The sequence below is a fragment of the Topomyia yanbarensis genome, chromosome 2 (assembly GCF_030247195.1).
Source record: "Topomyia yanbarensis strain Yona2022 chromosome 2, ASM3024719v1, whole genome shotgun sequence".
Taxonomy (NCBI): Eukaryota; Metazoa; Arthropoda; class Insecta; order Diptera; family Culicidae; genus Topomyia; species Topomyia yanbarensis.
Window position 1 is genome coordinate 25,941,953 of NC_080671.1, and position 25,826 is coordinate 25,967,778.

The 25,826-nt window shown below is 39.5% G+C and overlaps 1 protein-coding gene and 1 pseudogene across 11 annotated transcripts in view; one reads left to right on the forward strand and one right to left on the reverse strand.

The window, feature by feature from the left end:
* Positions 1 to 25,826, forward strand: part of LOC131678825 (stress-activated protein kinase JNK) — a 324,602-nt gene that overhangs the window by 194,355 nt on the left and 104,421 nt on the right. For 3 of the 11 annotated variants that reach the window (XM_058959188.1, XM_058959191.1, XM_058959190.1), the window contains one exon: positions 8,786 to 8,830. The exons of 6 other annotated variants lie outside the window; for them this stretch is intronic. The gene's annotated coding sequence lies outside the window, so the exon portion shown is untranslated. Of the gene's footprint in view, positions 1 to 8,780; positions 8,831 to 25,826 lie in introns of all 11 variants that reach the window. 2 more of the 11 variants (XM_058959187.1, XM_058959189.1) reach the window with 1 other exon arrangement.
* Positions 1 to 25,826, reverse strand: part of LOC131679366 (folliculin-interacting protein 2-like) — an 85,162-nt pseudogene that overhangs the window by 40,589 nt on the left and 18,747 nt on the right.

A 25,826-nucleotide genomic window follows, 5' to 3' on the forward strand; every position in this document is an offset into this window, starting at 1 on the left:
GGTCCGAATCCATTCATTTCGCACAAAACTCAAAGCGTCTTGAAAATATCACCCAAACAAAAATCATTCCATAAAATAGAAGATCCAAGCTTTCCGAAACACTTACCTGTTTTTTCGCTTTTATTGGTTACTTTAATCACGTTTTCATCATTATAATGATTTTTGTTTTGAGGATGGCAAAAATGTGAAACATGTATCTCCTTTCTAAAAAAAACTACCGAATAAGATTCATCTGTCAAAATTAATGTTTCAGAATGGCATTTCCACGAATATATAAGACAGTTAGAAAGTCTTACGATTTTCTGAGAAATCAAGGCGGTCTGAATTACCCTCACAGTCTTAAAAGACCCGGCTCCTCTTATATAAAATATATGAAAACCAACAATAAAATTATCAAAATTTGGAATTCTGAAAAAGGTACTATGTCCAAACATTTTACATTTACAGTTTTCCTGGACAACGCCTATACCAGTGGCCGAAACGTCTGGCAGTATACAACACCTGTTGTGGAATCAGGAATCAGTAGCGTCTAGCTCAAATGGCACGTTCCCCATGTTGATCGGAGATTTGTGCCTTGCCAAGAATCGTCTTTTCATCATTTTCCTGATGGGAAGGATTGGGGAAGTGGTAAGGTTAGGGGTAAAGAAAACAACGACACAGAACAATTAAAACAGAGCATTCTGCACCCCTGGAGTGATGCTGAACGATCTGCAGGTGCTACAACAGCAGGAATAAAACTTCTAACCTCCGGACGGATTTAGACCTCTACTCAAACAGTGAGCGGATATATCAACACCCCCGAGGGGATATTGAGATAACAGAACGACAACACCCCCGAAGAGATATTGTCATTCAAATACGGCTAAAAAACTATAGCTCTTTACCACACTGAGTTAGGAACAAAAGCATATCCTTAAATTTCAGCTCTCTGTACATAGGTTCATCTATGTATGGAGAACCAAAAATCCGGATGCACAATTGTATTAATACAGGGCAATTGCATATCAAATGATATCATGTTCCGTAATCGGATTCACAAAGATCACATGAATAATACTCAGCGTGCTGAATAGTAGCCATGTGATAATTGAGTTTGCAATGTCCAGTCAGTTCCCTGACCAGAATACTGCAGTTGTGCTTGGAAAATGCAACAAATTTCTTGACATTTTCGGACTCACATCCGGCAGAAAAGCCTTTGTTTGAACGCAAGTTTGCAAGCTACGCCAATGGTTGGCATGTTCGAATGCAGCCCAAGAACGAATCTTGTGCTTTATCCAACTTATTGACAGTGGTAGAATTGGTTCTGGACCAACGAAATCAGTCGCAGTGCCAGCTCTAGCCAATTCGTCCGCCCATTCATTTCCAGTAATACCGGAATGTCCGGGTACCCATAGAAGGTAGATAGCATTTGAAATGCTAAGTTCTTTGATTTGAGTTCGACATGCGATTACTAATTTCGATCTCGAATCTGCCGAACTAAGTGCTTTCAGGGCAGCCTGACTGTCAGAGCAAAAATAGATTCTTTTACCGCAAATTCCCTGTTGAAGTGCGGATTGTACGCCACACAGAATCGCAAAGATTTCTGCTTGGAATACGGTACAGTATCTACCAAGCGAATGAGATTGGTTTAATCTCATCTCATGACAATAGACACCAGCACCGGCTCGGCCCTCCAACAAAGAACCGTCCGTATAACAAACTACGTATTCTTCAAGTTGTCGCTCCATCCAGCCAGACAGCCATTCCTCACGAAGAGGAATTCTCACATTGAAAGTTTTAGAAGGAAAACCACATGTGAGTGTAAGGTCACTGGGGGCAAGTGTATATTCATCCCAAGTAACCATTTGGGGCCACAGTCTTGTGTGGCTAGTTACACGATCTATTGGGTTACTGTTCCAGAGCCCAGTAACCTTAAGACGGTATGCACAAGAAAGTGCTTCTTGTTTCAAAAACACATGTAGTGATTTTATGTTCAAGAGTGCCTCGAGAGCAGCAGTAGGTGTTGTCGAGAATGCACCAGTCATCGCCATCAAGACCATCCTCTGAAGATGGTTTAACTTTGATTGGATTGTCATGACTTCTCCCTTCTGCCACCAAACAAGGCACCCGTATGCCAGTATTGGTCTAACAATTGTTGTGTAGATCCACTGAATGTACTTGGGTTTGAGTCCCCAAGATTTGCCGAAAGCCCGTGTACATTGGCCAAAGGCCATGCAAGCTTTCTTGATCCTGAAATCGATGTGAGTTGTCCAATTAAGTTTTAAGCGGAGAATTACCCCAACGTACTTAACTTGATCTTCGACAATAATTTCAGAGTCAAAAAACTGCAATGGACGAGCTCCGATTGTAATCCTTCGTTGCGTGAAAAGCACCATTGAGCTTTTATTTGTATTAACTGATAGTCCAACATGAAGACACCACCGCTCAGCAACATATAAGGCTTGTTGCATCAAATCAAAAAGTGTGTTAATGCAAATACCGGTGATCATTATATGATAATCATCGGCGAAACCATACCCAAGCTCATTTAGTTTTCTCAACAAGCTATCGGCGACAAGGTTCCATAGAAGTGGTGACAGCACACCACCTTGAGGACATCCGCAGACACTCAGTTTCCTCATCTCTACTTGTCTTAACGATGAGCACAGGTGTCGGTTGCTAAGCATTGCGTGTATCCAGTTTGTGATATATGAAGGTACTCCATGATCTCGTGCTGCTTCCAAAATGGATTCGAAAGACACGTTGTCAAAAGCACCTTCAATATCGAGAAAAACTCCTCAACTTGATTGCTTTTGTGAAAAAGCTTTTTCAATGTTGTAGACAACATTGTATAACAGGGTGGTAGTAGACTTCCCCCGCTGATATGCATGTTACATTGTATGCACCGGGTGCTCGCCCAAGCTACCATCCCGAATGTAGTGGTCGATTAAACGTTCCACTGATTTGAGAAGGAAGGAGGTCAGACTGATCGGTCTAAAGCTCTTTGCCTCCTCATAAGTGACGCGGCCACCTTTGGGAATGAATTTGACAGTTATTTCCCGCCACGCTAATGGAATGTATCCCGTTGCAAGACTGCAAGTAAGAACCTTTTTCAAAATATGCTTGAAGTGTTCATATCCTTTTTGTAGTAGAACTGGAATAATTCCGTCCTTTCCCGGAGACTTATACGGAGCAAAACTTTCAATCGCCCATTTGATCGATTCGGTTGTCACAATTCTACGAACAAATGCCCAAGAATCAGAACTGCCTGAAAAGAACTCAGGGGCAGTCGTCAGTGATGGCTCCGTACAACCTGGAAAGTGTGTGTCAAAAAGACAGTTGAGTACTACATCTTCGTCAGACGAGTATTCACCATTAGCAGTTCTAATGGAACTGACATGAAAGTCTTTCGATTTCGAAAGTAACTTATTTAATCTACTAGTCTCGTTGAGACTTGAGACATTTGTGCAGAGGCTTTTCCAACCACTTCGCTCAGAGGATCGAAGGGCATTTCTGTATGCTTTGCGAGCCAACTTAAATGCCTCCGACCCGTCCCTGCGTCTGCGATTCCAAGCTCTCCTACATAACTTTTTGAGTCGAACAAGTTCGCTATTCCACCAAAGTGTTCCTCTAGAAGCACGCATAACTCGAAGCGGACAAACCTCTTGGTATGCTGCTACTATGAGTGAGCTTGTTTTATCCACGACCTCATCCAAATCACTTGGAGATTCAATCGTCGGAAGATACCCATGAAACCTAGTCGCCAAGCCCTCTTCATAGAGGTCCCAGTTCGTAGATTTTGGATTACGATAGGTGACAATATCTAGCGAAACGTTTAAATGATCAAAGACTACTTATACTTATGATCAGATAACGACGGTTCGAGCTCGTTTGGTACGAGCCAGTTTGTCAATTAATGCGTAATACTGTCAGAGCAGAGAGTTACATCTAACACCTCTTCTCTGCCAGCTCGTGCAAAAGTTGGGCGGTTTCCTGCATTAAGAATGTGCAGATTTGTACTACTTAAGTATTCAATCAATTCGGTGCCTCTCAAATTGATATCAGAGCTGCCCCAAATTATGTGGTGGGAATTTGCATCACTGCCGATTATGAGAGGAAACCCATTTCTGCCACAGTATGTTACAACCCTTTTGAAATCATCAGAAGGTGATGGTTCATTATGCGGCAAATATGCCGAACAATAGACGTATTTCTTGTTTATGTTGTCAACAGTCATATTTACCATGACAGTACAAATATCACGAGTTGTGAGGTCCGATATAAGACAAGCGTCAATTGCACTATTCGCAAGTATACATGCACGAAGCATTTCACGTGGATTTGTCATGCCATTTTTGTTGAAAGCTACGAAGACGGGGTTAAGTAGCTTTCCAACATAGAAGTTTCCTTTATGGAAATACGGTTCTTGAACCAAAGCTATGGAAGCTTTTCCTTCCTGCACAAGGCGAGATAGATTCATAGTTGCTGTACGTTTATACTGAAGATTAATTTGTGCTACTGTAACCATATTCGATTACAGCACTACACATTTCATCATCAGCACTTGTTGTACAGCAACTAGAAGATACCAAACACGTTGGCTTATAATCGCATATAGCGAACCCCGAAATGGGTATTAGGGACATGAACATCATTTGAATCCCACGATTTGCGAAGAAACGAACGTCCACTGTGTCAGAGATTCGCATAACACAGCAAGGGTAAGACCCACGACACTCCGTGCGCGACTGGCATATTTTAGTCCTGCCAGCCATTCAGTCCTCGGCACGGAGTAACACCTTGACTTGAGGACTCCTGTTTTCAGTCGACATGGGAACAGGAACCCAGTGGATCAATTCTTGGTTGACATACTTCAACCCGCCGGATGCCACACGGCCTCTAGGCTGGTTTTGTCCGGAGAAAGAAAATAGAGTTATCAACCTCCTAGTGGACCACAGCCAGTTACTGGGGAGTTCGCCCGGCTCTTCCCAGGCTCCGTTCGCCATTGAAAATATTTTAAATCCCCTCAACAATTTTACCCATAGCACGGGTCGCATGACACTATGGAATTGGGGTTCCCTGTTTGGTGTTACCACCGGAACAAGTAGTCCGTAGTGTAATTCTTAGCCGGTTGAAACAACCACTACCGACACTACACGGCTTATCTAGGCTGTTCGGAGAAAGAAGCTGACATTGATGGACAGCTCCCATAGATGGCCGAACAGCCGGCAAAACACTTACGGTTTTTTCACTTTTATTGGTTACTTTAATCACGTTTTCATCATTATAATGATTTTTGTTTTGAGGATGGCAAAAATGTGAAACATGTATTTCCTTTCTAAAAAAAAACTACAGAATGAGAATCATCTGTCAAAATTCATGTTTCAGAATGCCATTTCCACGAATATATAAGACAGTCAGAAAGTCTTACGATTTTCTGAGAAATCGAGGCGGTTTGAATTACCCCCACAGTCTTAAAAGACCCGGGTCCTCTTATATAAAATATATGAAAATCAACAATAAAATTATCAAAATTTGGAATTCTGAAAAAGGTACTATGTCCAAACATTTTACATTTACAGTTTTCCTGGACAACGCCAAAACCAGTGGCCGAAACGTCTGGCAGCATACAACACCTGTTCTGATTTTAAGACCAAAAAAGCCGAACAAAAATTTATATCATATAAATTTACCATTACAGAAAATTCTACGCTGTCTATTTTTTTGATTCTTAAGGAACCCCTTACAAAGTTGAAGCTCAAAATATCGAAATTTTTTATTGCATATTCTGAAAGTACTTTCGAAGATATCTGCGAAATTTCATCCAGATCGAAGCGCTAGATTTCAAGTTACAGCCGTTCGCAGCACGCTGGCTCCATCCTCGGATAAAGTTAACTCAAAACTTTGAATGCGAGCGGTTCGTCTTGAAGAGTGTTCACCGCAAGCCTCTGCGAAAAAAATGCGCTTCGAGGGAAGGGCCATAACGCCGATATAATTCAATTTTTTTTAACACAACTTGTTTTTATTGTCTTCGATAGTACTACCAACATATTGTATTTCGTTTTTTCAAACAAAATTTTCAGTGGGAAGTGGGAGTTTTTCAACATCCCTAGATAGCCTACTATGAAGCCTATTAATTTACTCCTACTCCTCGTATGTCAGAGTTGGCGAAGCGGGTCAGATGATACCATTGAAACTGAACAGCATGAATAATAATCAATCTAATGAAATGGATATTTTATGCGCACGAAAATCATGTTTCACAAGCTCAAATATTCTAATTTACGGCACACTAGTTTATATTGCATGGCTACCCAATCGCTACGTGGGAGGTATTTTCTGTGTGACGACTTCTCCGTATTCCAGGTGCTCCAGATTAGCGGTTTACTAAGCCAAACAGGGAATCAAACGGGGCGTTCGGTGTGCGTGGTCTGCTATCCAGTTCCCAGTTATACGTGTTGGCGGATTGTCACGTCTCTCTAGTGGTGGTTATGCCCACAACATTAGGCATTAGGCTCAAACATTTGCATTCGAATTGGCTCTCACCTCGGAATATAATGTACCGTGTTTGCCGAAACGATCGTGTATCGTTTACGTTCGCTATTGTTTATGTCATCGGTAAATTAATGGGTTAATTCAGTATGTCAATAGTGCCGGGCTGTGTCGAAACGATAGTGATATATGTTGTACAGTGCTTTTTAAAGTGGATCAAAAGCCTATTGATTTTTTGATTTCTGGGATACGCCAAAAACTCAGTTCCAAGGTTAACATTTTTAATACGAATGTCGTCCCAGATTCACGTATATTTTGGTGGAAAAAATGAGACACTTGAAAAGTTAAAAAATATATTACAAAATGCCGGGACATTATGCCTATGCAGTTCATGAAACGACCCCATTAGCGTTCAGCTTCCCCTAATGCTAGTATCTTCCTGCAATCAGTTGTCTCTGAAATTCATTAAAATTCATATATGTAAAGTTATCATTCATTTTCCGTTGTCAGGCCGAAAGTTGCCAAGATTTCACTAGTTCGACTTCCCCAAAAGTATTCAAATCTACTTTCCACCGAACTCCCCAGCCATATAATGACGTACCGGCAAACGAGCTTGAATCGACGTTCACCGTATCCTTTACCATTACATAATAATAGCTGGATGGATCAACCCGAATGTCACTGGTGGAAGTGTTTCTCCTACGCTTATTTTCAACACCGGAAGTACCAACATCCGTTCCGACCAATCCTTGATCCAAGTCAGACAGATTCAAATCGGATTTTGTGCATAAAATTGGAAAACCTTGTGGCGCAAAGTGGATTATGGGCCAAAAGAGAGCAAAAAAAAGCAGCCCCTTTGATCCCTGCCCGGTCGGTCCTGTAGGAGTTGGGAAAACAAAAACACCAACATATTTATTTCCTCAATTCAATGTTTACGTAAGCCGCTTCGCACCGTCCAAATCCTTCCGTCTTTTGGCAGACGATTTAATACATGTGTTTTTTATTTAGTTCGTGGTGCAGCTGCTATAACATATTCTATCGTTCGATAGTTAATTTTATCGCAGAATATCTTCTGACCTGCCAAACTTTGCTTCGAACATCGCAAATAAATAACACATCAAGCGCAACTAGAATCGATTGTGGAGTCTTTCTTATAAATATTCTGCGGAAATGGGTTACCATTATACGATTTGAAAAAATATCTCGTGTTCAATGTTCAATACTAATCAACTCGACTCGACAGATTGAATAATTTATTGCGTGTTCCTGAACATGATTTTCGTGTTGCATGTTTTATTCGAGTGTTTTTTTCACTCCACTATTATTCGATTGGGCACTCAGCGACCCACAAGTCGAAAAATAGGCACTCTAAATAATCTTTTATTGATACAGCTTGTTCTCCACTTGATTGATACCTCACTGGGGTGGGTTGGGCCTTAAGCTTGAAATATCTGCTGGGCTACTAGAACAGAAGTATATTTCTTTCAAAAGTTGATTGAGATTTAGTTATTTTCGTTCACCAGAAATTGTTGAAAACTGTTCTGCTCTTCTAGCAAAATTGCATGTATTTTTTTTAATTGAGTTCACTAAAGTTTTCAGTATTACGCAATCGAAACGGATTTCAGTACTAGCGATCCGAATCAAACATCCCGAGCATTCTAGTATAAACAACAATACCTTGTCCGTTCTATTGTGTCAATATTCATTAATGAATGTCCTTTTCGCTGGACTGTTTCACATTCCAATCGACCGTCACCGAGCTAACGAGCCGGAAAGTTCAATCGTCATTGCAGTACGTACACCACCATTAAGCACTGTTTACGGTCGAATTTTCCCATTTCACAACGTATGCTTTTTGTGATGGTGAATGTATTTCTCCGGAAGCGGGGATTGGGGGCGGGGGGATTAGGAAATCGACGTTGTATCAAACATTTTGTGCGTGTAAAAGGTACAGTTCAGCAGGTTGCAATACAAATCCGAAGCATTCATTCGAACCGAAAATCTGGGGTGATAATCTCCCAACACCGAATACCATCAATCACAATTATTCGGCTAATTTGGCCAAATCGGTCGTGATTGATTCACGATACTCATCTCTTTGGACGATAGATGTAACCAAAGTGGTTGGAGGTGAACCAAACTGAGGTAGAATTCGTATCCTGATTCCTGAATGATAGTAAATTTGACAAAATACTCTTATAAAATTATTCTAGTATTTTTTCAGTTCCCCCTCATTAAACGATAAACAACATAAACTCATATTTTAGATCGGAAAGACTAATAGAAGATTCTTTTTACTCTTGTTTCAGGTTAGTTTCCTCTGATTTAAAACCATCTTCAACATCCAACCAACCAAAAGGTAATTCGATATATTCACTCAAGCAGAGTTCTGCCATGAGTACCACATATAAATATCCAACTCGTGAGGCCTTTCAATATATACACACATCACGAAACCAGCCCAATTCTCCGCCAACCCAACCCATAACATGCACGTTTGTAGAAGGAAAAATCCGTACTGCGGGCCTGTAGGCTGTAGCTTTTCCATCTGTACCGAAAGCTCGTCTCGATCAAGCATGCACAAACACAACACAGCGCACAAACACGTGAATCCACTCACTGTGGCTGTGGTTCGTTTCAAATTTTAATGAAATAATCCACATTTTGCGTTCCACTTTCTTGTGCTTGGCCTTGGTTGGTTCTACTCATGGAATTTTAGGGATTGTAGGCACTAGAGTGGCGAGTTTCTGCTATCGCAGTGTGCGAATGGTGGCGAAAGCTGAACTATTGCCAAAAAAGTTTTTTGTTCATTTGTTCTGAAACTAACTAGTTTGTTTGTAATTTTTTTCTGTTCCGTCAAACGTAAGTTTCAGGACCTAACTTTCCAACTACTAAAAAACGGAATTTTATTCATATGAACATATATATTCTTGGATGGGACAGTACAAAATATGAGCTGCATTCATTCAACAATTGAAAAAGGTGTGCAATTGCATATAAATTTTACAAACATTACACGTGGTCTAGATGGAGGCTACTCTGGACACTTAGAATTTAAAGACATGTATTTAGGACTTTCACAATTTTCTTCCTCGTTTAGCAGATGATGTAGCTTTGAATTTTGTATCCCATTTCATAGTTTCATCTAGTGAAACACTTTTCCTAGGAGATACTTTTCATTTTTTATTTCGACTAGTATGTAGCCACATTTTCCTTTTTCAACCCATTCATGCTGTTGTTATTTATAAACAACAACGGTTTTAAACATCTATAATTATTGATTTAGGCAAGATTTACTAATAAAAACAAGTAAGACTACCAAGTGACTATTATCTTTCATTTGAGCATCATCAGTTGTACATATTATCCATAGAACTGAAGTTATTGCAATTATTGTGATTGGATTCCTATGAAGCAGTGCTGCCATGGACAGTTTAAGTGTTCCAAGCAATTCAACCAGTGCTGTGCAATCTCGCGATGGTCTTTGAATTGTGACGGTGAATATGAAGTGACCATATCATCACCAAAATGACCGTTGTTTCATTTCCATTTTCCTCTCGTAACTATCTCTCGCAGAAGCTGTGCGACAGAGAGCGCATTGAAATGATAGACAGATTGAGTACCATTTGTTTTGTATTGGTATGGTAAACGAAATATTATCAGTATATTGTATTCAGGCAGCATGTGGAGCTCTGTTTATTTTTTCTCCACGTTTCTGTTTCTTTTATGCAAAGTAATTTGTGTAAAACCGCTTATTTGTTAATACTAACTCGTTGTTTGTAATAAGATGACCGTCATAACGGTGCTTATATTACAAATAAAATGATGGTCAGTTTCAGTAGGGTGACCATATCAGACGAGTAAAAAACCAGTACAGTCGAAAGGGTACTGCTTCCCCCCGTTAACTCTCAATCGACATTGCTTTTTCCGCATGTTTTTAACTGAAAATTAAGTGAAACAGTTCTGGGGTCTGGCAAGCAGAGCTTCGACAGTAAAAAAGTTCTGGGAGTCTGGGAGGAAGAGCTCTGCCAGAAAGTCTTTCATCGAAATTCGATCACCAAAAACTTTTTCGGATTTACACTAAGACAGTTCTTGCTACACCACGATCAACAAACGTTTCATGCTGAGATGGTCTGTGCAGGACCGGCGAGGAGTTTTCAATACTAAAAACACGACATTGACGTAAATCAGAAACATCAGCGATCCCAGGTAGCTTCCCTACGCTATGCCTGGCAATCTTCAATGACAACCATTATCTCTCGATTTGATAGCTGCAAAACTTACCGTTGTTACCAAAAATTTCTCCGTTTAATCGATTGTTATATGAAAACTGGCGGATAGCTTGGTGTAAATAATATCAGTTTGAGCCCGAGCTTGAAAAAATTGATATCCCTGCGTGAACTTGAAAGAAAACAATATTCAATTCATGTCCGTCGCGATGAATGAAATGTTTGGTTCGTTTCCCTCGTCATTCGTTCTCCCGACACAGCGCATTCAGGTTCGGACATGTTCGGTTTCAGAAGCAAAATGAATTTTGTTTCCATTCTGCCTGTGAGAGGGATTATTGAGCAAAAATGCACCAGATATAGATTATGCAGTTCACTTATGCTCGAAAATGTAGAAGATGCCAGCTTCTGCCTTCAAACTATCCTCATAAAAACAAATAAATGCTTTGGTTGGTGAAGGAATTTATATTTCCTAAGCACTTAATCATTCCTTTTTTCATGAAGTTTCAGTCAGTTGGGAAGTTAATGAATGAGGGAGGCGATGAATGTTATGCAGGATGCTAGACTCGGCGGTTAGTCGCTGTTCAGCGTCCAGGCGTGAAGGCATGTTAATCGTCCATTAGCTATTTCATTTATTTGACACGCCTCAATGCATTACCTGAGCCGTGGATCTTTTAATATTATCAATGTGTAAATAAAAGTACATAAATCGAATTTTATTGTATATCCATCGGATCTTGTGTACGCGATTTGTTACTTTGCGTAAAGATCTTATTTCTTGTTGAAGATCTATTTACTTCATTGCCTCTTGTTGCTTGTGGATCACTTAATCCGCTTTCTCTCGGTTTATCGTTTTCGTTCATGCTATCCTCGCTATTAATGTTGTATGATGGGTATGCTTGCAGTAGATATTGCTTCGTTAGAGGTTTGTGTAAATGGTTTCTCTTAGTGTGTCTTCTTTTGTAACAACGTAGTGCACGCAGGGGTCTGACCTTCATACGTACACAACATGATTTGAGATTTGGTCGCGCATTTTGCTTTGAATTGAAAGTTCAGATATGAAGGAATAGGTTCAATCTTACCATTGTCCATATAAACGGGTATCTTGGTCCTAACATTATCATACTCAACGACATATTGCATGTTGTCTTCCATAGCGTAGCTTTCCGTTATGGCCAAAGTTTTAAACGTTATCAGTAACGAGTGTGGTGGGCTTGTATAACGACGACTTCCATTCGTCTTAACTGCATTTGTAAATTTGCTGTTGAGTTTCAGACATCTTGAAATGAACGATCGATATCGCACCAATGAAAGTAACGGAATTTTATTATTCGATTGCTTTGCTTGTTTATAGTACTGGCACGGTACATATAGATTGCAGACTTTAGGTAGAAACGTTCGTTTGATTCACTGCACTGTTAACAAGCAGAGCGACTGATTAGGTACAAGTAACGACCCTGTAGTAATTCCATGATCCCCAGCTCGAGAGAGCGCTCAATGATTTTATTCCACGATAGTTGCTATTTTTCTTTTTATGGTATGGATTTCCAGTAACGCCAATGTGTCTTTTCAGAGGTACCAAAAGGAATTCTTCGGGTCCCGGATTGAAAGACGATTTAAGCCGAGAAGTAGCGCTGGTAAACATTGTTTCGTCGATATTGACGAGGCATTCTTGAGAGATTTAAAAAAACCATCGGAAGCAATAATTGAGAGATTCGACTGAATTAAGTTTTGTTTGCCGCATTCCGATTGAGGATGAGTATACGTTGCAGTTATGATTACGGTCGGTCGTAACTGCGATCTGGAGCATAGTGAAAAGCGAAGACTGAATAAATAGAAATATATTAGGCTTACCGGAGAAAAACCAGGACAAATCAAGCATTTTCCTCGACTTCCCAGGACACCAGGACAGTCTATGTAAAACCAGGACATGTCCTGGGAAACCAGGACGTATGGTCACCCTAGTTTCAATCCCCTCAATAATGATTCCGATGAGTGAGAGTTTCAGGAGACAATCATCTTACTGTTGTCTATTCATTGGAGTGAGAACCGTAACTCAATAAGCATCGCTTACTGTTTTTACTGCTAACCGTTTCATTGTGATGGAGCTTAGCACTGAATACAACTATTATATAGGGGACCGTGGGAAGTTGTGAACATAGTTTTGTTTTCGTGACATAGCTACCATAAACATTGGTTAATTTTCGAAATTTTACCTGGTATTTGTAAAGGATACTTTTATACATCCACAGGCTGAAGGATTTTAAAATAATCGTTATCTTCCTTGAGATATGGCAGAATGCGTGGATTTGGCATTTTTTGTTTGGTGGGGAGTTGTGAACCATCGCAAAAAGTAGAAGAAATTTAATATTTTTTTTGTTGGTTTATTTTTGTTAGGGCAATAGAAGATAAATTTTAAAATATTTTAAAACTAAAGATGATATGGAAAAGTGATCTGATTCGCAATGCGTAGGTGACAAAATGATTCACGCAGTCACCTGACTTCGCGGTTGCGGCACAAGGAGATTAAAATTGTGGTAGAATCCAGTTCTTCACATACAATTTAACCTTTTTATATCATAATATGTATGAGCCACCCCTATTTTCAAATTATGATAGCGTTCATTTTTGAATAAAAAAAAACTTTAATCCACTGACATGTGTGGTTCTCAACTCCCAAATAATCCCACAACTCCCCACTTTACATATCTTCGAAAAATACATATCTCTATCGATACACTAAAATTTCATCCATTTTTTTTTTGTCAATGAAAGCCAATTGCTTAAGGAATGTTTTGCACTAATTGACTTTGAAATCAGCTACATAACGGGACTCCACATACAACTAATACAATTGTGTAAAAAAAACTTCTTGTTTGCATATTTGCGCATCGGTTTTAGAGAACCTCCGACAGACAATTGCTTTAAGATGGTTATTGCATTACGCCTCGATAGTGGTGCATCGAAGAGACCGCGAGGGCTTATGGGCCTTTTCATGTCGTGCTTTTCCACTAATCATGTACACCAAAAATAATGTCGGTCAATTTATACACTTCTACTTAATCTGTCTGCATTTTTTTGTTGATATGGCATGTTATTTTTTCTTCTACTACTATCTTAAATTAGATTCACGCTACCACTCACTAACGCAATCAATCACATATTCTCTTATATACACTTATATATTCCAAACGGACAAACGCTCATGGCCCTCGCGATAACACAAATCTGTTCACAACCGCGAACATGCAATTGCTACCATCCATACATACGCGATCTCGCCAACATCGAAACACCCTGGTAATTAAACGAACGTATTAGCACCTATAAATTTACAAACGCGGCCTCAAGTATTAACTTACCGCTCGCGCGATCATGAATCGGTCACGTCCGGAAGTCTCTACTCTCGGTCCTAGCATTTGGACCAATTAAAAAAATGCCGCTCATATTCACTACAAACTCAGAAAAGATGAATATTACATTTGACGTAAACAACATTGCGTCGTATTTTGCTGTCTAATGATGGAATTTTACATATTTTGACAAATATTGTGTCTCTTTTGATGTAGAACTCGGTTGAATGAAGATGGAGAATTGTGAACAAAACGCATTTCCACATGTTCTTGAATTCAAGGGAATTGTGACGTTCTTTTTATGTGCATCTTGCGAGATGTAAATATTTTTAAGTGTGTAGATAACACATTCCATGGCGACATGACCGACTTTAGTGATATGAGGGAACTCTCTTCTAGAACTATACACAGAAAATTAAGCATCAGATTCACGATCCGCGCTATCATTCAAGAACACACGCGAATATGCGAGTGGCCATACGGTTATAAAATCGAATTTATCCACACGAAGTAACATACACGATAGCAAACGCGACAAACACGTTAACAAATACACAAACGCTTGAACTTCGTCCACGTGCAACTAAAGTGCAACAATAAAGTCGTGTGGTGTCCGGCGGGCTAAAATCTTTTTGCACTGTTTCAGCCAAGAATAGGACCACTGGGAACCTGCTCCCATATCGTACGAGGCAACTAACGACATGCTAGGAGTTTCAAGGTCAAGGTATTGCTCCGTACCGAAGACTTAACCTGGACGGACCTTAAGATTTTGCATCATTGCCTTTATCTATTCTGTATTGAGTGAATCACTGACATATAGTCACCTTTTCTGATTCGCTATTCCCAATTGTGTACCAACGTTTTAAGTTTCTTTTTTACATTTTAACGACATTCAATTAGCTAGAGATTACTGGGTAGGGAAAGTTATGAAACTTAGAGCCATAGTACTCAAGTGAGAGCAAGGATGTGAAGTAAACAGATCGAAAAACTAGAAATGGCAGGGTCATTAGAACAGGCTTAATATCGTACGGGCTTAATCTTTGTCTTCTGTTAATCATTAATCTCTAACTAATTGAATGTCGTTAAAATGTAAAAAAGAAAATGTGACTAACATAGTCGAAATAAAAAAGGAAACAAGTTTTAAGTTTCTTCTGGCGGTTGTACAATAGTCGAAAAGGATGAAGTCTAAATCTATACTAAGTAACAGCATATATTAATATACCGGCTCTTCCTTGCCAAAGTATAACTTTCAAAGCATTGATTCAAAAACCGAATTTAAACAAAGCAAACTTTCAGTTTGAAAATTCATTGATTTGGCCTAAGTTAAAGCTGTCGAATTGCACAAAAAGTTTTTTGTGTGGCAAGCAATATGTAGATGTGTCAAAATAAGCCAGAGTTTTAAATAAATTTGAACTGTCTACCGACAAATCCAAATTGACGAATACCTCCAAAAGTGGCTTCTTGGGGTCTCATGAAGGTCTGACACTAGCTTTGTATTACTTTTGCTTTCCTAAACAATGGTGAACATTTCAACACTCCAGAACTTCACTCTGTCAGAAAATGTAGGGCCATCGGAAACTAAAACTTCGTAAAATCGCACTACTGGTCCATTCTTCAAAATCATCCAGTGCAGTACTCTGCACCACTCTTGCAAGTTTGAGCCGGTCTTTGTCAGTATTGCTCTACTCCCATCCATTCTTCTTCTGGGCCTCCGATGGATCAAGAACCATTGTCGTCGTGCATATTATATTTATTACGCATGATAAACATGTCGTTTGCAATTTGGCATTTAATCCAATTATGGAAACGTGTATGATAGGGAGAGTGGAGATGCCAACTTTTCATTAACATTTCACAGTGAATTTCTTCACATTCATTTGGTACATCTTTTATATTTTACGTGTGCTTGCTTTGTACTTTGTACAAATTTTGGAAATGATCATTGAAGTTTTAATAAGCAATACTCCCAATGGCCGGTTGTTCTGAGTTGAAATTGCTCGTTTCGAGTTCTCGGAAATTAATCGTGAGCGACTTTCGTACATAACATCATATTATCTATAGATGAATAGATGCCACTAATATATTTCACGCGTCTTTACTCTTTTATGTGATGCCCCGCGGAAGAATAATTATTAAATTGCCTTTTCGAACGGTATTCATATTTCTACTGAAGGTCGCATGCCTGCAAACTTTGATCTAAAATGAAAAGACAAGGCGCGCGAGTACTTAGCTAAATGATAATATCTACCAAGATATATCCTGATTCATTTCCCTACCTCACCAATCCTATCCAGCGACATTTGTGGATGATGCAGAGTTCCTCGGTCTCGGTAAAGCTCCCAAAAAGAAAGTAGTGCACCAGCACCCCGACGACCCATACCCTGTGCATCGACGCGAACTACTCGAGCTTGTTCTTAACAGTGGATATAAACTATTCCACGGTGACCGATAAGGTGCACTTTTTCGAACTATCAGCTGTAATTATTAGTTCGTTGATCTCTTCTCCATTTCCTCTGCAGTTCCACTAGGATCTGCGCGACAACTCTACTGACGGTGCTCCAATTCCCCGTTCTTTTTTCTTTACATCTCTTGTATGACATTCTCTGCGCTTAGAGACGGCACACAGTGTCGCCTAGCCGGACAAAACCTCAAAATTTTATTTTAGATTTTTCGTGATTTAACATTTTTCTCTGTTTCTTAGCAGGTTGAATAGAGTTTCCTCAAAATATTAAGTCCCGAATACGAGACTAAATTTTTTTACAGAACTTCAAAGGTGAAATAGATGATGAATTCTGAGGAAAACTATTTTCAAAACGTAAGTTCTTCTTTTTCTCTCTGTGCCTCTCCAATCACACTGGAATTTTCGGATGTCTTCATACTGGTGGGCGTTTGATGTAGTCGCTTATTGTTATTGAACACAACCCTTCATAGGCATTGAGTCCATAACCGACTGGGACACCGCGAAGTTTTGTTTGAATCGGCGATGGTCATGTTTTATGGTCGACCACTTCATCATAGGATCCCTCTATTTCTTTTGACCTCCGCCATGCATCTCGATGACGACAACCGTAGCATATGTGTTTGAGAGAACTTTCCAATTCAGATTCCTCGACCCTTTGAGACATGGGAAGGGAGGACTCAGGAATCAGGAATCAGTAGCGTCTGGCTGAAATGGCACGTTCCCCATGTTGATCGGAGATTTGTGCCTTGCCAAGAATCGTCTTTTCATCATTTTCCTGATGGGAAGAATTGGGGAAATGGTAAGGTTAAGGGTAAGGAAAACAACGACACAGAACAATTAAAACAGAGCATTCTGCACCCCCGGAGTGATGCTGAACGATCTGCAGGTGCTACAACAGCAGGAATAAAACTTCCAACCCCGGGCGGGATTTAGAACCTCTACTCAAACAGTGAGAAGAAGATATTGTCACTCAAATACGGCTAAAAAACTATAGCTCTTTACCACACTGGGTTAGGAACAAAAGCATATCCTTAAATTTCAGCTCTCTGTACATAGGTTCATCTATGTATGGAGAACCAAAAATCCGGATGCGCAATTGCATTAATACAGGGCAATTGCATATAAAATGATATGATGTTCCGTAATCGGATTCACAAAGATCACATGAATAATACTCAGCGCGCTGAATAGTAGCCATGTGATAATTGAGTTTGCAATGTCCAGTCAGTGCCCTGGCCAGAATACTGCAGTTGTGCTTGGAAAAATGCAAAAAATTTCTTGACATTTTCGGACTCACATTCGGCAGAAAAGCCTTTGTTTGAACGCAAGTTTGCAAGCTACGCCAATGGTTGGCATGTTCGAATGCAGCCCAAGAGCGAATCAATCTACCAAGCGAATGAGATTGGTTTAATCTCATTTAATGACAATAGACACCAGCACCGGCTCGGCCCTCCAACAAAGAACCGTCCGTATAACAAACTACGTATTCTTCAAGTTGTCGCTCCATCCAGCCAGACAGCCATTTCTCACGAAGAGGAATTCTCACATTGAAAGTTTTAGAAGGAAAACTACATGTGAGTTTAAGGTCACTGGGAGCAGGTGTATATTCATCCCAAGTAACCATTTGGGGCCACAGTCTTGCGTGGCTAGTTACACGATCTATTGGGTTACTGTTCCAGAGCCCAGTAACCTTAAGACGGTATGCACAAGAAAGTGCTTCTTGTTTCAGAAACACATGTAGTGGTTTTATGTTCAAGAGTGTCTCGAGAGCAGCAGTAGGTGTTGTCGAGAACGCACCAGTCATCGCCATCAAGACCATCCTCTGAAGATGGTTTAACTTTGATTGGATTGTCATGACTTCTCCCTTCTGCCACCAAACAAGGCATCCGTATGCCAGTATTGGTCTAACAATTGTTGTGTAGATCCACTGAATGTACTTGGGTTTGAGTCCCCAAGATTTGCCGAAAGCCCGTGTACATTGGCCAAAGGCCATGCAAGCTTTCTTGATCCTGAAATCGATGTGAGTTGTCCAATTAAGTTTTGAGCGGAGAATTACCCCAACGTACTTAACTTGATCTTCGACAATAATTTCAGAGTCAAAAAACTGCAATGGACGAGCTCCGATTGTAATCCTTCGTTGCGTGAAAAGCACCATTGAGCTTTTATTTGTATTAACTGATAGTCCAACATGAAGACACCACCGCTCAGCAACATATAAGGCTTGTTGCATCAAATCAAAAAGTGTGTTAATGCAAATACCGGTGATCATTATATGATAATCATCGGCGAAACCATACCCAAGCTCATTTAGTTTTCTCAACAAGCTATCGGCGACAAGGTTCCATAGAAGTGGTGACAGCACACCACCTTGAGGACATCCGCAGACACTCAGTTGCCTCATCTCTACTTGTCTTAACGATGAGCACAGATGTCGGTTGCTAAGCATTGCGTGTATCCAGTTGGTTGGGTTGCTATGGTTACTAATAAAATCCACTTGTTTTGAAGTCATACTGCTTCTTTAGTTAATAACTTTTCTTAACGAATTTTCATAAACTTGCAATGTTCCTTGAATGTGTTCAGTAGAAGAATACCTTTTGAAATATGTAGTATTCTGATTAATTGATTGATGAGGTGATTTTTTAAGAATTTATTTTCAATGGTAATCGATTTTTCATAAAAACTTACATATAAACTTTGAAATTTTTGGAGGGTCCGTAGACACAACCAATCGGTACCAAAATTTGCACAATTACTAAGGACCATAAAAGGAATCAGTAGAGCCTGGTGGAGCTAAAAGCCAAAAATTGAACCAGTCTATTATATACACTAGACAACAAGTCTCAGGGCATCATAGTTGGACACTCCAGTGAAAAGGGAGAGCTCACTTTCTCACATCTGAACCAATAGACAAACATTAGAATGGCAACCCGTGTGAAAACTCATAAGTCCGAATATGTGAACAGCTACTCGGTTGTATAAACGAATTTAAATACGCGAAGTTACACACACGCTAGCATACGTCACATAAAAGCGGCCACGCACACATGAAAAAGCTCTAGTGACCAAGCCAATATGTTGGCACTTACGATGTATAAACGCGGTCTCAAGTTCGATTCCCTCATTATTATAAATCGGTGATATGCAGAAGTGCCTATCATTGGTCCTAGTAGCTCTGGTGCATGTCTTTAATCTTCGTCTCAAAAGAAAAACAAACTCATGTACATTAGAAGTCTCTGGGCTCTGTGGCTGGATATTCTAGTGATATGGGGAAACTCACTCTCTTCCAGATCTGTATCATACATTCCAAACCGCGGTTAGCTACAAATATTGAAAAGAACACACGAATATGCAAGTGGTTACACGGCTATGCAAACGAATTTATACACGCATAGTTACATACACCCGATGTGCACACTCTCGCGATCAAACCTGTTAACATACAATCGCTCGAGCTCTGCGCGATAACACAACCCCGATCACAAACGTGAACATGCAATCGCGGTCACCCAGGCGATTAGGTTTGCCTCTATTACTTTTGACCTCCGCCATGCCGCCTCGATGACGACGATCGCAGTATATGTGTTTGAGTGAATTTTCCGAATCAGATTCATCGACCCTTTGAAACATGAGGAAGTGAGCAACTCAAACACTTCCATTTGATCATCGGTATGTGAATCATTTGGTTTCCTCAGTGTACCAAAATAATTATTGCTGTTTTGCTGAGAATCGTTCGGATGCGTGAAACGGTTGGTAAATCATCTACCTCCTCGCAAAAACCAGGATTTCTTCTTAGGTTTGCCAATGATTTTGTTGTATTTGGTTAGAACCGTCTTGTGCAGGGATCTTAGTTGGTTCTTTATCACTGCAGCTTTAACCGATTAGCATGAGAATTGCATATAACATATTATCTACCGAGGTAAATCCAAATTTGTGTATATTTTTAACCCATTTAGTCTAAATTTTTCCCGTGCCAAACTAGGAGATGTAGAGATTACACAACTCCATAGCAACGGTTGTCACACAAATAATCCTTTCTTTCCCTAATGATGGTTAGGACGTATATCAAAGTATGGATCTCCCAAGCTCCATTCGTCGATACTCTGCGCAATTTGAATAACGAATAGCAATTACGAATCGTACGGTCATCATATTCATGATCATGAATTAACTTCTTTTTACATAAAAATTGTAAGGTTAAAAAACAGTGTACTCGTAAGAACACTCACTATAAGTTAATATGAAAAAATTAGACAATTTTTCCAAATTAAAGATCTCCATTCGCAATTCTTAACGTACCGATGCATACCTCACTCACGCAATCATTTCCCTCGGTGATAATTCGATATATCTGAGCAACACCGTCCACAAACCATAACTCATCCGCCTCTTGTCCGAAACCACATCAAACTGAAATTAATTGTAATTTACGGATGGGTTGTGCGAGCGGATTCACTACGCTTCCGAACTTTGCCTAGCTAGGCTAGCTCGGGGGGCGAAGCGTGGGAGATCCGCCAACGTCGTTATCATCGCCATCCCATCGTCGACGTCGTCGTAGTCCTCGTTCGATACACTAGTTACATACAACTAAGGCAGGAATATCATATCACCGACCGAATGCTTTTGGTAACATACACGACATTTTCTCATTTTCCACCTGAATCATCCGCGACGGGGTGGATTGTGAGAAAGGATAATTGTATGTTGGCGGGAAATTAATCCTGTCGTCACGGAGGGATTCTTTTTCGCCTCGAAAGGTAGCTTGGGAGGTATTGTGTTTATTAAACCACGTCGTACGAGGATTTTTGTTGGTTGTAATTTGGTAGCATGGAATAAACTGAATATCAATTCTAACTATATCTTGTATACCATAACTTTGAGAAATCGAAGTAGGCATCGCTTGAAAGTAGACGTAAACTGTTTTCGTGTGTAATTTTTTCCAAAAGCTGCCAAATTTTTTGGGCAGCATCACGAAGATTATGTATTTTTCAATTACACAGAGTGGAGTTTGGAGGAAACCAGCGATGATATAAACACAGGTTTATAGTCGAAAGCATCCAGAAGATCATCCGATCCTTTTCGGGGTGCTATAAAAACCTCTAGGGGGATTGATTAATACCTGTTTCTAGATTTTGAATAAATATATGATCAATTTAAACATTCTTTTTACTATGTCAAGTAAAGGTAAAATTAAGTTGCCTGTATTCTTTTTTCCGTTCTTAAAATGTCTAAAAGTTGTTTGGTAAAAATACACATTCGTAAATCCGAAAAAAGAGGCAAATAACCGGTAGGATAAGACCTCTATCATTGAAAAAATATTGCCGTTATACGCATAATTGTCCAATGTTCTATGAAATTCCCTATATACAAGGGGTAATTATTCGTATATCGGCAGTCTAGTACTTAAGTGAAACAGAGCAAGATTGTGTAAATAAAATAAGAAGGCACTTGTTATCACAGAATCATATGAGCATACTCAAAGCCTTTCGTGCCTTCTACTGAGATGAGTCGAGGATTTCATCAATGCGAATCGGTCACATCTCTCTGCACCTGTATAATAACGAGATACCCCCTTTCCCTTTCCTTTTCCACTTCACTAGAACCGACATCAATACCATTATGGCAAATTAAAATCATCTGTTTCACCTACCAGAAGTGTTCTCAAGTGATGGTACCATATATAAAACGCATAAAAACCAGTTAATATCAGCTATTGTACAACACGCATTTTCGCAGCCTACTAGTGGTAATATCATTATTGTTCCTGACCATCACATCATCCCGCTTCATGTAGGTAATTTATGAAATTCGTATTTTTTGTCATTAAATATAATTAAATTCACCATCCGCCTACTGGCGAGTGTCGCGAGACTGGGAAATTTTCCTACCAATTATTGTCACTTCAGCACCGTGTCAGTCTACGCGTTTGATGTTCCCTTGTCCACCAGCATTCCGTAGAATAAATATTTCATTTTAATGTTCCCTGTTTAAAAATTCAATTAAAACCGAGTGCCAACCAATTACAAATTTATAGGCTACAGCAAAACCATATCTGGGAATATAATGTTTCCTAGTCTCAAAGTTAGTCGACAAAACTGCGTCTGTTCGTACGGGCAACAGCAACCCCCGTTTGCAATCACATCGAGGAGTTGAAAACCAAATTCAATTATTTTACCAATTTGTTTATGGTCAACCGCAAATAGACTTTCGAAGCAAGTTCGAGCTGCTTTTCCGGTGGCCATCGACCAGCCAGCACACAGAGATCCAACCGGATTCGGTGGACTTGGATGGTGGCCTAATGTTCTGCTGATTCGTGTTTGAGATGGAGTCCCCATTGTATTTTATTGCGTGGTTAACCACTGATCGAATTATGCGAATACTAAAATTTCAACTTATGTAGTGGGCACTGCTGCGTTCGAGTTGTAAAATATGGACGATGCAAAACTTTGAATAGAATGAAAGTGTAACAACCGAAATACGATTTATTGCAACAAAATAACAAGTTTAGCAATGAACTAGACTCATTGTTGATGTATTTGTAGGACGAATAAAGTGTTTCACGATAAAAAATTGGTCAACCAACAATGTGTTTAAATCGGTTAAACGTTTTATTAAAAAATTAAATGATGTTTCTTTTGTAAGTTCAATTCATGCGCTAGAATAAAGAAAAAATATTTACACAACCTTCTTTTTTAACGAATGCTAATTGTCGAGCCTTTGGTTTGACCTCTGAGTTTTGCAAAGCCTTCTTGGTCACTTTCCTCGCCGAAGAACACCAGTTTGCCTTAAACTGCATCTCGCTGACAACTGTCGCGTCTTCTTGAGGTTCCGCTTGACGATTGCCTAATAGTTTTTTTCTATCGAGTGTAGCTCAGTCGTGTTGAGAAGGTTCATATTTTTGAGTACCACCTGGACGTTGTTCGCGGCATACTTTAACATGACTTTTTTCCGTCATGGCAAGTTGCCAAACCCGGCCAAAACAGAACGGAACAATTGTGTTGCTTGAAGGAAGGCAACATACGTTTTTCCAGGCACTCCTGTGCATGAATTGGTTGATGGTTCCGGTTGCGATGTAAATGTCACTCTTCAAGCCACAGGTACAGATGGCCTGCCACACGAGGCATTTCTTTGCGAACGTGAATCATAAAATATGCAAATATTCTTTAAAATAATCTACCAACCCGATAGTTCTTCCAAAACCTCAAAGAAATCAGTGAATGTGGCAACCCTGCGACTAAGCGAAAGCCACACCAAAACGATTGATGAAAATATTTTTACTTGTCGCGCAAAAGGATGGTCTTCCATCTGCACCAAAAAGTTAATAAAAGAGATCGCCTTGTGTTACATAGTGACATGAGCTGCGAAAGAGGAATTCGTCTGTGTGTATGCAGCAGAAACGAATCACCGGCAAGGTTCGAATTGTTTCAAAGGATTCTCGTCCCGTATCCCAAAACATAGTTATTAGCGAACTGTCCTTATTAGGACGAATATATAATGAAAAAATTGATTTGTGCATTTAAGGGTTAATAATGCTGCATTTTCAATGTAACTGCGTCGTGTCTTGTCCTTTAATTTTTCTTATCGTCACGATTTGAAGGCATCACTTTGTTGTAAGTCAACAGTCTAAGTCGTTTTTTTTAGCCAAAGCACGGTTGAAAACGTCTTGTATAGAGAGGTAGGGGTACCGCTTGAAACAGATGGTCACTCCTTTCGTCGTTTTTGTGGCCTCCGGCTTTCGATTTCTCCCTGATATTCAGTCTTCCGTGCTGTCGAGAAACGATTTTCGAACGCTTGAATTACGTTGTAGTTAATTTGTCAACATTGAATAATTTCGCCAACTTGTTCGTATGAATATTCCCCATGATCTGATAAAAATTAATATTAGGCGTACCTTACTATGACAAAGTTTTAGAAATACTTGTTCGCATCAGAAAAAAAAAACAAAAACAAAAAAAGAAAGATAATTTTCGTGACTACAACTTTTTTGAACACTGCTGATCAATCCAACTTTGTTAGGAAAAGTTGTTAAATATTTTAAGGAAGTGATGTCTGAGTCAGTTTTGCATGGGGCCTGACAACACATGGTGATGAATCGAATCCCGATTTCCTTATTGTACGAAATAACTGTTGGGTTTTGTTGAGTGGTATTTTTGAAAGAACTTTGGTACATAATATGATTTATCTCTTGGTTAGAAAATTTTAGTTCCACGTTTCACCACATAGAGGACCCAGCAAACCTTTTTCATGGTATATTCAATTTGCATCTGAATCATAAGTGTTCATATATCCCCAAAAGAATCATACTAAATGCGGAAAAACGGGATATGCGTACCAAAGTGGAGTCCATATAGGCACATACCTGCTGAAATTGACAATTCCTGTCAACAATATACGCCTTGAATGCGATTACTTCTCATATTGAAGTGATTCTTGAGATAACATTTACAGATGCATAATCGACACAATCTTACATTTAATACAATATCAATAATTCGTATACGATTTTGGAACATTATATACGATCAACTATATTTTGTCGATAAAGAAGATCAACATGTAAGAACTGCATTAGGACACATCAATTATATCCAACATAGACGAATTTCGCGCCAACTCGAACAAATGTTGGCAGAACCCTCTCAGATTTTAATGAAACTTTCTATGCATGACGACTTTGTAACAAAAAGTCTCAAATGGTGGAATAACAAAATTCTCACAAGTTTCCCATCTCATGCCTCCACGCGAGTCTAAGTCTATTGATGACATTTAGTCCTTAGACCGGCGACGACTGGGTGCTATCAGCCTTCTGCCGATAGTAGCAGAATGAGAGGGTGCGAACAGATCTAGTCGAGAAAACATTGCCGTAAAAATGAATAGTTGATCGGAAATTAGCCCCAATATGACTAATCTGACTAGTATCGATGATCACGGGTCAATACGTATTGAAAATTCGCCGCGTCTGTTTTTGTGAACCTAATTTCTAGCTCCGTTATTGCTAATAAGCCCGTGCATCAGGTTAACAATCCTTTATATTTCCCTTCAGTGTTCGTTATTATCGCTCGTATACTTGTATTCCAAAAACAATCCGATATCGAAAATAAGAAATACTTTCCGTAATTTATAACATCTCGCGCTATCTTTGCCTGTATAATGTGTTATCACTCGGTAGTTTTCAAGCCAATAAATATCGATTTACAAAAAAAACCTCATCTTTAATTTGGATGAAATTTTGTTCCAAGATAGGTAATTATGTTCTATACCTACCGTCAAAAATTCAAGTTGGGCTTTTATAAGGAAAAAAGTTATTTGAAAAAAACT